The sequence below is a fragment of the Petaurus breviceps genome, unplaced genomic scaffold, assembly GCF_028583685.1.
Source record: "Petaurus breviceps papuanus isolate PSGF00001 unplaced genomic scaffold, PetGlider_PUasm1.0 224, whole genome shotgun sequence".
NCBI lineage: Eukaryota > Metazoa > Chordata > Mammalia > Diprotodontia > Petauridae > Petaurus > Petaurus breviceps.
This window is the reverse complement of record NW_027185887.1, coordinates 15,490,681-15,505,818: the sequence shown is the minus strand read 5'-3', so window position 1 is coordinate 15,505,818 and position 15,138 is coordinate 15,490,681. Positions and strand designations below refer to the sequence as shown.

The 15,138-nt window shown below is 40.2% G+C and overlaps 1 pseudogene; it reads left to right on the top strand.

The window, feature by feature from the left end:
* Positions 1-722: 722 nt before the first annotated feature.
* Positions 723-1,789, top strand: LOC138166504 (large ribosomal subunit protein uL3 pseudogene; annotated as a pseudogene).
* The last annotated feature ends 13,349 nt before the right edge of the window (positions 1,790-15,138 follow it).

The window sequence follows — 15,138 nt, the reverse complement described above, 5'->3', positions numbered from 1 at the left end:
AGACCCAGACCATTGAACAATCAAATTCCACCAATGGGGAGAGTCTTATGCAAATGAACTTGGAGCTCCCGGATACACTTATCTAGTCTCTATCCCCAGGAAAGGCTTCTTTGCCACAAACATTGGGACCCTGACATTTCTTGCTCTTTGATTCTATGATTAAACAATTACACACAATCCTTTACTATAGTAAACTACCTGCTATAAATATTCAGGGAGGAAAAAAAGGAGAAGATTTGGGAGCAACTTATCCTCTATCTCTATTTCCTCCTAAGGAATGGAATATGTGAAAAAAAAAAAGGTCAAAATCTGTAAAAAGAATACTGGATTTGGAGACAGAGGATTTGGACTGAAACTCTGTGTCTAAAGTGTAATGGCTGTATGACCTTGGGCAAGTTACTTAACCTCCCTGGGTCTCAGTTTCTTCATGTCTAAAATAAGGGATTTGGACCAGATTCCCTTTCAGCTCTAGATCTATAATTTTATAAGTCATTTCACCTCCCTTTACCGCCATCTTTAAAAAAGGAATAATAGCTCTTCCAACCCGCCTTGGTGGCAGGCGCAGGTGCAACAGCAGCAGCATGTCCCCTCCCAGGCACGGGTCTCTGGGCTTCCTGCTTTGAAAGAGAAGTAGCAGGCACCGTGGAAAGGTGAAGAGCTTCCCCAAAGATGACCCCACCAAGCCCATCCACCTGACAGCCTTTCTGGGCTATAAGACGGGCATGACCCATATCGTGGGAGAGGTCGACAGGCCTGGCTTGAAGGTCAACAAGAAGGAAGTCGTAGGGGCCGTTACTGTCATCGAGACGCCCCCCATGGTCATTGTAGGCATCGTGGGCTACGTGCAGACCCCCAGGGGCCTGCGCAACTTCAAAACCATCTTTGCTGAGCACATCAGTGATGAGTGTAAGAGGCAATTCTGTAAGAACTGGCATAAGTCCAAGAAGAAGGCCTTCACCAAGTACTGCAAGAAGTGTCAGGATAATGACGGCAAAAAGCAGCTAGAGAAAGACTTCAGCAGCATGAAGTACTGCCAGGTGATCCGCGTCATTGCCCACACTCAGATGCACCTGCTCCCTCTGAGGCAGGAGAAGTCCCACCTGATGGAGATCCAGGTGAATGGCGACAGCGTAGCTGAGAAGCTGGACTGGGCCTGGGAGAAGCTGGAACAGCAGGTACCCATGTCCATCGTGTTTGGGCAGGATGAGATGATTGACGTCATTGGAGTGACCAAGGGGAAGGGCTACAAAGGTGTCACCAGCTGCTGGCACACAAAGAAACTTCCCCGAAAAACCCAAGATCTGCGTAAGGTGAAGTGTATTGGAGCTTGGCATCCTGCCCATGTGGCTTTCTCTGTGGCTCGAGCTGGTCAGAAGGGCTACCACCATTGCACCAAGATTCAACAAAAAGATCTACAAGATTGGCCAGGGCTACCAGATCAAGGATGGTAAGCTGATCAAAAACAACGCGTCCACCGATTATGATCTGTTAGACAAGAGCACCAACCCTCTGGGAGGCTTCGTCCACTACGGTGAAGTGACCAATGACTTTGTCATGCTGAAAGGCTGTGTCGTGGGGACCAAGAAGCGAGTCCTCACCCTGCGAAAGTCTCTGCTGGTACAGACCAAACGTCGAGCCCTGGAGAAGATCGACCTGAAGTTCATCGACACCACCTCCAAATTTGGTCACGGTCGGTTCCAGACCGTGGAGGAGAAGAAAGCTTTCATGGGACCACTCAAAAAAGACCGTGTCACAAAAGAAGAAGCTGCCTAGTGTTTGCAGACCAATGTGGAGCTGGTGGATTCGCAATAAATTTCTCACAACTGAGAAAAAAAAAGGAATAATAAATAATACTTGCGCTTTCTACCTCATGGGGTTTGTAAGGATCAAATGAGACACATTTAGTGTAAAGTGCTTTGTAACCATAAAGTGTTATATCACTTTCAGCTGCTGTGTAAAGTAACTATATAATGAGCTGGTAAGTGAAAGGAAAACTCTTTGGGCTTTTAAACATCTCCTTAGCTTATCATTTGTTTAAAAACCATCAAAAAATCAGCACTTCCCTATTCAAAGAAGAAAATAAAAAAAGATTATATAGGAAACCATAACATTTGTTATAGACATGATACAGCTTTTTAAAAAGTATATGTTAAATTTATCTGTCCCATTTATCTGTCTCATTCTGAACTTCTTTCTGCTCTCTTCTGTATATTTCTCAAATATTTCATTATTTTCCCTCCCCTCCCCTCCCTTCCCCTTCTTTCCCCTTCCCTCCCCTTCCCTTCTGTTCCCTTCCCTTCCCCATTTTGCATTACTGTCACTCCTGTCCTCCCATACAATTCTTCCTACCCTACATACCCCACATAGAAGTCCTCATTTGTAACAAAAATAGTATGATCAAGCAAAATAAATGTATACCTTGGTTATGTCTGAAAATAAATATACATTTTATTCTGCACCTCTTGTCCGTCATCTCTCTGCTAAGGAGGTTGGGATCATGATTAATCATCATTTTTTCCTAGAGTCATAACTGATTACTCCATTGATCAGAGATCTCAAATCTTTCATAGTTTCTTTCCTTTAAAATATTGTAAAAACATTTCTAGTTCTCCTCACTGTGCTCTGCATCAGTTCATACAAGTCTTCCCAGGTTTCCCTGAAAAATGAATTTCCATACAATAATTTCTCATAGTATTCCATTACATTCATAATTTTTCAGGATTCCCCACTTGATTCCATTTGCTTTCTTTCTTTCTTTTTTGCTATAAGAAGTGTTGCCATAAATATTTCTTGTAAGTATGGCTCCCTTGCATATGTCCATGATCTCTTTGGGTTTTGCTGGGACAAAGAATATGCCCTGTACTGTAATTCACTTACGACTGTTTTAGGTTTAGTTCTAAATTGTTTTTCAGAATGGTTGGAACAATTTGCAGCCCCATTGAGTGCATTAGTTTTTTTTTTTTTGTTCTTCCATAGCTTCTCCAATAGTTATGATTTTTTTTGTCACCTTTGTTAATATGATGGTCCTGGGATAGAAACTCAGAGATCCATTTTTTTTCATTATTAGTTTTTTGGAGCATTAAAAATAATTCTTGAGAGTTTGCATGCCTTCTTTTGAAAACTACATGGTCATCATATCCTTTCATCATTTATCATTTATCTATTGGGAAGCACTCTTGTTCTTTTATATTTATATCAATTTCCTTCTATGTTAGACCTTTATCAGTGAAATTTGCTGTGTAGAGATTTACCCCCACCATGACTGTTTCCCTTTTGTTTTTAACTACATTGAATTTATTTGTATAAAACTTTTCAATTTTATATAAAGGATATTGTCCAATTTTATCTTTTGTGATCAGATATTATTTAAACCATTTATTAGTGCCTTTTGTTTTCATAGCAGTCATTTCCTATTGATAGTCCCCACCCATCCTGAGCCATTGAACCCTTCCTTGTAACAAAGGAAACATTTAAGCACAGACAAGCAACATAGTAACCATTTCTGGCAGCATATACTGTATTCCACATCCCTAGTCACCACCTCTCTATTGAGAGAAAGAAGGACGTTCTCCAGGATGGAGACTGTGTATCCATATCTATTCAGAGTTCAGCTGCTTTCTGGTGTTATCAATTATGTAATTAGTCATGTTTATGTTGTCAATCCATTCAGAGTTTAACCACTTTTTAGTGTTGCCAATTATGTAATTAGTCATGTTTATGTTGTCCACTTAGTTCTCCTAGGGATATTATTAAAGCTGGTCTGAGAGGTGACAATTTCTAAAAAGAAGAAGACACATGATATCGCTCAACATTTTTGGACACCCCTATGTCTGGATTATTTTCCTCATTATGTTGTACCAGCTAATTGCAATGGAGACAATGTTAAATATAGCTCAAGGGCTAAAGCCTAAAATATCTTGGAAATGGTTTAATCACTTGCTATTCTTTTTCTGAAATCATTCAGGAAATTCTATAACTCTTTACAGAAGGTAAGAACTGAAAGCAATAACAAAAATAAAACCCACTAGAAATTAAGCAATATTTGGATCACATTCCGAAGTATCGATTTTGTTTTGCAACTAAGGTAAAAATATATGTGGTAAAGACTATTACTGAAGTTTTGATGACCTACCTCTTTGGAGAGAGAAAAGGGAAAGCAGGTGCCTCAGGATGGCAAGAAGAAAGTAAAAACTTAAATCTTTTCCCTCAAAGGCAGCAAGGCATGCATCCAATTAGAGGGCTGACCTTGGTGTCAGGAAGTCCAGTGTTCAAATGATGTTTCTAACACACCAACCAATAAGCATTTATTAAGTGCCCCATGTGTTCCAGGCACTGTGCTAGGGACTGAGGATGCACATGTAGCATTACATACAGCATGTTCATGGCTGAGTAACTGAGTCAAGTGACTTACTCAGGGGGTCACCACCAGTATGTGTCAGAAGTAGGACTTGAATGGAGATCTTCCTGGCTTCAGGGCCAATGCTTTATCCCTGGTATTACTCTACTTCTCTAAAGATAGGTTATAAATAAAATAAAAAAAATTAATAATGATGGTGGAGAGGGGCACTAATAACTTGGGTCTCTTGAAGGAGGCAGAACTTTAGCTGAGTTTTAGAGAGAGTCAGAAGCCCAAGATTGTGAAGGAGGGAAACCATTCTAGGATTGGAAGAGGACCTAAATGACTGACTGGCCCCCACATCACACTGAGAAAGGAAAGTGGGGGAACCTATAAGCAGCTTTTCCTCAAGGGTTGCTATTTTAGAGAAAAGCCTTTAAAGATTTTTCTTGATATTTTATGTCCCAAATCAGAGTTGATAAAATTTCACGGGGGACCCTTGGTGGAGTGTGGAAGAGCTGCATGACAGATTTACGTGGGCATGTTCTACATGGGTAAGTAGAAGCACCACCACAGACACAAGTCGAGATTTGGGCACAGACTTGGAAAAGCTCATAGGCTCATAGAGATTTTCCCTAGTTCTTCCACACTTGTCATTTTAATGGGATCTTACATCTGATGGCAGTAAACATGCACACTACAGTAAAGCAGTTCTCATCATGGGAATTTCATTTTGGATTTTGAGGCTGTCTTACCACTCCCGACAGCCTGGATTTTTTTAGGCCTCGCTTAATCACTTCAGGCTTTGGCATTGATGCTCATTTGCATGGTTCACTTTGAAAAGCTGAAGCTCCTATATGGCCTTGAATAATCACAGCTGAACCCTGAAATTGATTTGCTCTGAGTCACCGGTTTTGAGTAGTGATTATATGCAGCCAAGAGATAAAGACACTCAGAGAGAGGGGCCTGTGAGCCGGCTTGAGAGTGCCTTCATCAATTCTCAGGATGTTAGGCCAGGTTTCCAGGGACAGCAGACTATGGCTGTTTCTGACCCCTGGTTTCCAGATGGCCTAACTTATTTCCCCCCTGGATAGTAGTGGCAGTCAGCAATCTGCACGAATTTATCAGCATAGCACTATTCTATGAGTCAATTCCATTTAACAAGCATTAATTGTGCCAGGCATACAAAGACAAGATGAAAAACAGTTCCTTCCCTCAAAGGTCTTACAATCTTCTGTGAGATACAACATGTATGCAGATAAGTGTGTGATAATTTCAAGAAGGAAGGAACGGTAAGGGGGATCAGGAAAAAGTATCCTATAGGAGATAACACCTGAATTGAAATTTGAAGGAAGCTAAGTATTTTGGGAGATGAAAGTGAGGAGATGAAGATCCACTCTAGGAAATTATACTATTATCAAATTAGGAATATTTAAAGCCAGAAAGTATAATTTGCATTGTCAAATAAACACTAAACCAAAAGAAGACAGAACCTATCTCTTTTTTTTTAATTTTTTAATTTTGCTTTTTTGGAGGGCAATTGGGGTTAAGCAACTTCCCCAAGGTCACATGGCTAGTCAGGTTCTACAAAAAACCTATCTCTTTGTAGAGGAATGAATATGAGCAAACCAAGAAGGATAAACTTGTCTAAGAGAAAAATCCACAGTACTGATTGAGGACCTTGGTGAATAGCTAATCAATGCCTTCATTTTGAAGAGGAGGAAAATTCTAAAGGAAGGCCCAGAGAGGGGAAATGACTAGTTGAAAGTTATACAACTAGTTAATGGCAAAGTTAGAACTAGAACCCAGGTGTCGTGAGAAATTAACCTGTGGGATGGGAACAAGGATCATGTAGGGACCTCATGAGGGGACCCTGGGAAATCAGAACTATCTAGAGAGTTCTACAGAGAGACTACTTTTTACATTGAGAACTTATCAACAAGTGTGCAGAATTTATGCAGTTTTCAAATCCTAGATGAGAACTTCGTTCTGTTACTCATTTGCTGAGGAGAAACCTTTGCCATCATCATTGAGTCTCAATAAAACTAGCCTTGTCTCACTCAGCATGGGCATGGTCTGATAAAATCCAATCAAATTCTTGTAAATGCAAGCGGGAGGGTGTCTTCTGAGTCATCATCTATCTCTACCAATGTTCTAGGCAGTTGTCAGAGGAAGGAGGAGGTACTAAAAACTTATGTTATTGTAATGCTTTATGGCTTACAAAGCACTTTCCCTCCTCCATCATTTCTATGAGCCTATGAGCTTTTCCAAGTCTGTACCCAAATCTCAACTTGTGTCTGTGGTGGACTACAAGTAGAACAGAAACTCATTGAAGGCAGGGAAGTTTTGGTTTTGCCTTTGAAGGCCTGACAGATAGTACAGCGCCTTGCAGATAGTAAGTACTTACTGAATTGAATTTTCATCTTCATTCTATAGATGAAGAAACCAAGACTCAGAGAATTGATATGGCTTAACCAAGGGTCACTCGGTTTACCCAAGAGTAAACTCAGTTTCAGATCCCAAGTCTCATTTGTCTCCTGTTGCTCTATACTATTTTGTCAGCATGTTGGGACTTTTTACTGTGTGCTATTTCAACCCTAGGTATTTTCTAGCTTCAATTTTCTTTTAGAGAAACATTACTGTTTCTTTATTATGTCAAAGGGGAATGGGCTACTCTAGGGTAGAGATCCTTCATATGAAAAAATGAACGGCCCTTCAGGAAAACCCTAGACATCTTAAAAGACAGATGAAACTTTGTCACACCAAACATACCTTGGAAAATATTTTTTAAAAAATATGAGATGGTCAATGAGCTATTTAGTTGGGTGAGTCATTGGAGAACATTTCATTTCACTTTTAAAAAATATATAAGTGGGGGCGACTAGGTGGTGCAGTGAATAGAGCACTGGCCTTGGAGTCAGGAGGACCTGAGTTCAAATCCAAATTCAGATGTTTAACACAAAACTAGCCATATGACCTTGGGCAAGTCGCTTAACCCCAACTGCCCTACCTTTCCCCCTCTGAAAAGCAAAAAAATAAAAATAAAAAATACATAAGTGCATTTTCTTTTTTAAAGTATTAAATAATTATGGTATCCATAAGGGGTCAACTTTTTAAAGGTAGCCAGGAAAAAAACAGAAAAATCACTATCTATATAAAAAGTATATATATAAAATGTATGTGTATATATACATGCATGTGTATATATATAACTATATATGTATATGTATGTCTCTATGTGTGTGTATATATCTAAATGAAGCTGTATTATAGTTCCTTATTTTTTTTTCTAATTGAGCCTTGATGTAGTAATGGGGCACAATTCTAGTTAAAAGGCCTGTCAGTCACTCTTTCTTGTCCGCATACTTGTATGGGTAGAGCTCTTTCTCCTTGGGGTTGGTTCCTCTCCTCTGGGAGGGACTTTCTTCTCAAACGAAGCCAAAACAGTAGCTCAGGGCCAGTCCAACTTGACAAGCTATCCTAGAAAATGCTTTTCATTCATTGCCTAGAAGGATTCTGGCAAAAGTAACCTCTCTGCCTCAGAAAGTTATAAAAATGCCCTTTTTATAATGCAAATTGTCAAAACTATCAGTTATATTAAACTATTCTATGAAATATAACATTTTCTTTACAAACTTTAAAGCATTATATCAGTGTTAGCTCTTATTATTTTTATTGTCATCATTATTATTATCATTATTTGGAATACTATATTTGGTACAAGTAGAGTGATATAGTAAAAAAAATCTTTTTTTTGAGAGCTTATAATTTAGGGGACCTTTGAGTATAATGTTATCTCCCTGATTATTTTTTAAAACTCTGTCTATTTTTACTGTTGCCTTGTCTGACATGAAGATTGCTATAACTGCTTTTTAAATCTTTCTGAAGCTTAATAAATTCTGCTCCAAGGTTGGGGCGGCCAGGTAGCACAGCGAGTAAGAGCACCGGCTCCAGTGTTGAGAAGACCTGGAGATCGAATCCTGGGCTCAGACACTTAGCACCCACCCAGAAACACCTGGCCGTGTAACTTGAGCAAGTTACTTAACCCCGATTGCTTTAAAAAAAAAATTCTGCTCCATCCACTCACTTTAACTCTGTATTAATCTTTGTTTACCTAACACACAACAGGAATAGAAATAACTGTACCATCATGAATTGTTGAAGCATCAGGTGCATGAAAAAGCATAGCTTGATGTCAACCTAGGTGGGGAGAACAGGCTGCTGGAATTCTCTGTCTCTGTCTCTCTCTGTCTCTCTCTTCATCACTTTGTCTCTCTTTCTCCCTGTCTCTGCCTCTCTCTCTCTGTCTCTTCGTCTCTATCTCTCTCTGTCTTTCTGCCTCTCTCTGTCTCTATTTCTCTCTGTCTTTCTTCCTTTCTCTGTTTCTGTTTTTCTCTCTTTCTCCACCAGAGGCTTACAGCCATCCTTGCTTCCCCACTTGAATGCAACCAGGCAGCTTAGAGAGTAGTAGAGTGTACTTTGCCTATATATTGCCTTTAGAATGCATACCAATTTCCAGCTCAGCAACCAATCAAAAGTCTGTTTCTTCATAGAATACTTGAGTGTTTTCTAAATTGGAGCATGGACCCCTACATTTAATGTCAATAGGAACTTCTAGAAGCAGACCTGCCAAGCCTGAATGCTCCCAACCCTGAGCCTTCATTGGCCAGTTACCTGTAACTTATTTATGTGAATGTTGCCTCCCCTGTTAGAATGTCATCTCCCTTAGTGAAGGTGCTATTACACTTCTGCCATTGTATTCCTAGCACTTAGCACAGTGCCTGGCATAGAATATAAGCCTTTTAAAAATGCTTGGTGAGGGGGCAGTGTAAAAGCAGGAACTTACTTGAGTTTGTCCCCCAGTTACCTCAAATACCTTTAAAAAATGACTCTAAATAAACGTTAGAGCTACAGAACCCACAAAATGACAGAGTTGAAACAGAACCCCTGCTGAAGGCAGCCTGGCAAGCCTATTGCACTGGGCTTGGAGTAGAGCACAAACCTGTGTGGGCCATGCCAGCACAGACCCACAGCACAGGACTGCCAGAGCAGACCTCAGGGGACTGAATAACTGGCAGTTGTGGTGGTTTCCAGACTTCTCAACCCATAAACATCAAAGAGAAAATAAAATGTCAGTGAGGAACTCTGTTGGACCTGGGTGAGAGAAGAGTGTGGTCTGGTCCCTGCCCCCAGGGCAGCAGAGGTGGCTGTGGCTACTTCTGGAGTTCCAGGCCCACAGATGGTGGGGGAACAAAGCAACAACAGGTCAGAGGGAAATTGCAGGAATGTCTTTGCTGGCACAGAGGCAGGATTCTCTTGCCTTGCCCTGTGTGGATCTGGGTTGCAGTCTTGGGTGACAGTCCTGGGGTGAGGAGCACTGGAGTGGAAGAGCTTGTTGAGGCTGTAGAGAGGCAGTCATCTTCACAATTCTGAGGCAGGTGCCTAGAAGAAGCTCTGACAACAGCTGTGCAAAACCCCAGAAATTTTGGGACACAGCACTCTTCACTCTGGAAGCAGACTTCTACTGTGGCAAAGAGCTCAAAAGTCAAGTAATTGGCTGGCAACATGAGCAAACAGAGGAAGAGATATCAGACTATAGAATTGTTCTTTGATGACAAAGAAGATCAAAACATAGAACCAGAAGAAGACAATGGAGCCAAAACTCCTGCATCAAAAGCCTCCAAGAAAAATATGAATTATTTGCAGACCACAGAGGAGCTCAAGAAGAATTGTTAAAATCAAGTAAGAGAAGTAGAGGAAAAATTGGGAAGAGAAATGAGAGAAATGCAAGAAAATAATGAAAAAGAGTCAACAGCTTGCTAAAGGGGACTCAAAAAATACTAAAGAAAATAACACCTTAAAAAATAGAGTAACTCAAATGGCAAAAGAGGTCCAAAAAGCCAGTGAGGAGAAGAATGCCTTAAAAAGCAGTATTGGCCAGATGGAAAAGGAAGTTCAAAAACTCACTGAAGAAAATAACTCCTTCAAAGTTAGATTGGAACAAATGGAAGCTGATGACTTCATGAGAAATCAAGATATAAAACAGATCCAAAAGAATGAAAAAATAGAAGGCAATGTTAAATATCTCATTGGAAAAACCACTGACTTGGAAAATAGATCCAGGAGAGATAATTTAAGAATTATTGGACTACCTGAAAGCCATGATCAAAAAAGAGCCTAGATATCATCTTTCAAGAAATTATCAAGGAAAACTGCCTTTGATATTCTAGAGCCAAAGGGTAAAATAAAAATAGAAAGAATTCACAAATTGACTCTTGAAAAAGATCCCAAAAAGAAAACTCCTAGAAATATTATAGCCAAATTCCAGAGTTCCCAGGTCAAGGAGAAAATATTAAAAGCAGTCAGGAAGAAACAATTTGAATATTGTGGAAACACACTCAGGATAACACAAGATCTAGCAGTTTCTACATTAAGGGATCAAAGGGCCTGGAATATGATATTCCAGAGGTCAAAGGAGCTAGGATTAAAACCAAGAATCACCTACCCAGCAAAACTGAGTATAATGCTTCAGGGGAAAATATAGATATTCAATGGAATAGAGGACTTTCAAGCATTCTTGATGAAAAGACCAGAGCTGAACAGAAAATTTGACTTTCAAATACAAGAAGCAAGAGAAGCATAAAAAGGCAAACAGGAAAGAGAAATCATAAGGAATTTATTAAAGTTGAACTGTTTACACTCCTACACAGAAAGAGGATATTTGTAACTCATGTGACTTTTCTCATTATTAGGATAGTTGAAGGGAATATATATGTAAAATATACACACATATATGTATATATAGGTGTGTGTGCATATATATGTGTGTGTTTTTGCATAAGTATGTGTATATATACATAGAGGGCACAGGGTAAGTTGAATATGAAGGGATGATATCTAAAAAATAAAATCAAGAGGTGAGAGAAGAATATATTGGGAGAAGGAGAAAGGGAGAGATAGAATAGGGTAAATTATCTCACATAAAAGAGGCAAGAGAAAGCTCTTACAATGGAGGGGAAGAGCAGGGAGGTGAAAGGGAAAGAGTCAACCTTACTCTCATTTGACTTGGCTTAAAGAGGGAATAACATACACACTCAATTGGGTATCTTACCCTACAGGAAAGTAGGGGAGAAGGGGATAAGACAGAGGGATGATAGAAGGGAGGGCAGATTGGGCGAGAGGGTGGTCAGAAGCAAACACTTTTGAAAAGGGACAGGGTCAAAGGAGAAAATAGAAAAAGTGGGGGGTGGGATAGGATGGAGGGAAATATAATTAATCTTTCAAATACAACTACTATGGAAATCTTTTGCATAACTACACATATATAACCTATATTGAATTGCTTGTCTTTCCAGTGGAGGTAGGTGAGGAGGGAAGAAAGGAGAGAATCTGGAACACAAAGTTTTAAAAACACATGTTAAAAAACTGTTTTTACATGTAACCAGGAAATGATATACAAGTAATAGGGTATAGAAATCCATCTTGCCCTACAAGAAAGTAAGGGGGAAGAGGGTAAGGGGGGATATCAGTGAGGGCAGATTGGGGGAAGGGGTAATTAGTATGCTTGCCATCTTGGGGTGGGGGTTGAGGAGAGATGGGGAGAAAATTTGTAACTCAAGATTTTGGGAAATGAATGTTGAAAATTAAAAATAAATAAATAAATTCTGGAAAAAATAAAAAAATAAAAATGTTTGTTGATTCACTATCTGACCAATAGAATAGACTCTGTCTCTTCTAGATGGAGTAGGCCTTGCCTTGCACAAAAGGGCTAATCTGCTTTAGTCTAGTTGGAACATCAATGGAAGTTGGAATATTGGTGCCATATGTGGGCCTGACTCCTGGCCAGAGTTTTCAACCTTTCCCATCCCTCAAAGTCTGCCTTGCTTCCTGAACTTACTCAATGTGCAACAATGATTGCAGCTTGTCATCTTTGCTATTACCCCTAAATGCACAGAGAGGCCTTTGTCTACATTCAGCAAGTGTTCCTGCTCTGTTCAGATCCTGGCCCATTAACCTGGTTCCTTTCATACTGTCCAAGCCAGGGAATCACTTCCCCCACAAAGATTTTATTTATAACTTACATATGACATAAAACCTAGTGTCTAACCATGATGTAAAGTACTGAGTATTAGTAAACCTTGGGTTAGCAACTCAACTTGTTTCCTTGGCTGCTTACTTATAAAATGAGAATCCCAATAGAGCTTAATTTGTGACTTCACTGATACAGGAACTCTGGTGAAGAAACTGCCTCTAACAATGTAGGTTAGCACTTTCTTGGTAACATATGGTCTTAGAGAGTTGCCTAGAGCACTGAAAAGTGAAGTGACTTACCCAGGGTCATACAGTCAGTATGTGTCAGGGATAGAATTTGAACTCACAAGTTATCCTGGATCTGTTCTCTATATCATGAGTATTACCTGCCTTATTTGCCTTACAGGATTATTGTGAGGACAAAAGAGAATGTTGAGTGAGAGGGCATTTTGAAAAGAATGGGATAGTAGGAAAAACCTCTGGATTCAGAGTCAGAGGATACTAATTCTGACTTTGTTCTTTGTTACTTGTGTGGCTTTAGATAAAACATGTCTCCTCTCTGGCCCTCAGTTTCATCTGTAAAATATAGGGCTTGGACTAGGTCCTTTTTAATTCTAAATCCTTATGTGCTCAACATGAAGTGCTTTACAAATGTGAGGGATTAATGAAGTTGGAGGAAGAACCCAAATACAAGCCCAGGACTTCAATTTTCTCCTTTTGTATCCTCTCTCTAATATTGTAGGTCCAGGTTACTTTCGATGACATTGTTACCTCACCAGGTTTAACCAAGTTCGAGAGACTGGATTACACCTTCAACGGCCAGGAGAGTGAGGAGCAGGATGAGATGAAGACAGCACTAAAGGAATTCCTGGCAAAGATTCCTGATTTCTAGAACTTTCCAGTGCTGGCAGGTGTGAGAATATGCAGTTACTGAGAGCTTTGCCAAGAAGATTCAGTGCTAATGGCTGAACATGCAAGGGAAAAGTCCCTTGGTGGGCTGTGTGTGCTGTGCTGGGCAAGTACAGAATAGGGTACAATAAACATCGGTTCCAGAAACACTTTGCAGGCAATGAAGGCTGGCCAATTTTGGAGTGAGTGTCTTGGCTAACTCTGAAGTGTGGAAAAAATTGAAAAGGCAAAACTTGTATCCCAGCACCCTTTTTATGTTACACTGTGTGTACCAAGTATCTCACAAGTCAGAGTTAAAATGGATAGAGAGAAACACAGAGACAGATGGGAAGAGACAGAAAGATAGAGACAGAGGGAAAGAGATAGAGACAGAGACAGACAGAGACAGAGAAACAGAGAAAGACAGAGAGAAAGGAAGAAACAAAGAGATGGAGAAAGAGAATCACACAGATGGAGAAACAGAGACAAAAAATAGAGACAGAGGAAAAGAGATAGAGGCAGAGAAGGCTAGAGAGACAGACAGAAAGAGAGAGACAGAGACTGAGAGAAACAGAAAAAGACAGAAAGAGAGATAGAGACAAAGAGACAGAGAAAGAGAGAGAATCACACAGACAGAGATGGGTCTCAAATGGTTCTCAGACCATCTAGGGGTATGTTTCCTAGCCCCTTCCCCCAGCATCCACCAAAAATGTGGGAAGGTGAATCAATTTGAGATCTTTTCAAATCCTACCATATTTAAGCTTAAAGTTTTTATTTAGTGAAAAGTTAACAAAGAGGGAGAAGGAGTTGAAAATCTGCTTCTAAACTCTCCCCAGTCCCTGGCTTTTCTTTGCAGCAAAGCAATAGAGCATCTTACACTAGACTGTCTTGTACATTTGTCATTCGTTTCATATGGTGATTTGATGTCATTCCACCCAAGTGGCAGAGAATGAATCAGAAAGTGTTAATGTTATGATGAATAGTCATATCAAGATAAGGTCACCAAGCACATGCCAGAAATAAGCACTTTGGAGTTCTAAGTTTTCAGGTAAAAACTTTTCCTGACTGCCCAGATTGTCTTCCTCTCCCAGCCTTCTTCATCTGATCTTTGCTCAATGGTCCAGTGAAATTACTTCATTTTCTCTGCCTTATGTACAACATTCCATTTCTCACCTCGGTACCTTGGTGTGGGCTATCCCCCATAACCTAGAATAAGATCCTTTCTCACCTCTGCTTCGGAGAAGCCTCAGATCCCTTCAAAGGACACCTTCATATGGTACCTCCTTTAGTGATCCTCTCCTGATCCTTCCAGTGACTCTCCCCCAAATTGCCCTGCTTTTATGAGGTGTGTATATAGTATTCAATGATTAATTACATACTGATTTCCCCCTTGTTGGAGGCATGCTCCTTTTTCGTTGTTGTGCAGTCCTTTTTCAGTCATGCCCAACTCTTTGTGGCACCATTTGGGGTTTTCTTAGCAAAGATACTGGAGTGGTTTGCCATTTCCCTCTCCAGCTCATTTTACAGATGAGGAAACTGAGGCAAACAGAGGTAAGTGACTTGCCCAAGTATATATAGCTAGTAAGTATCTGATTTGAACTCATGAAAAGGAGTCTTCCTGACTCTAGGCCTAGCATTCTATTCACTGTGCCACCTAAATGCCCAAAGGATATAGGAGGTTCAGATCTTGCTTCTGCCATGGGCTACCTGTGAGACTGGATTTAAGTCATTGAATGCACGTTGCCTCACACTGAGGTCTGGGAAAGACCTCAATTTAGAAAGGCCAAGGCCACTCACTGCATTCTGGGCCATCACCAGTTGTTTTGACTTTTGTCTTGTCACTGGACTTAGATGACTCTGGGGGAGAGAGTGAGACTGTTGAC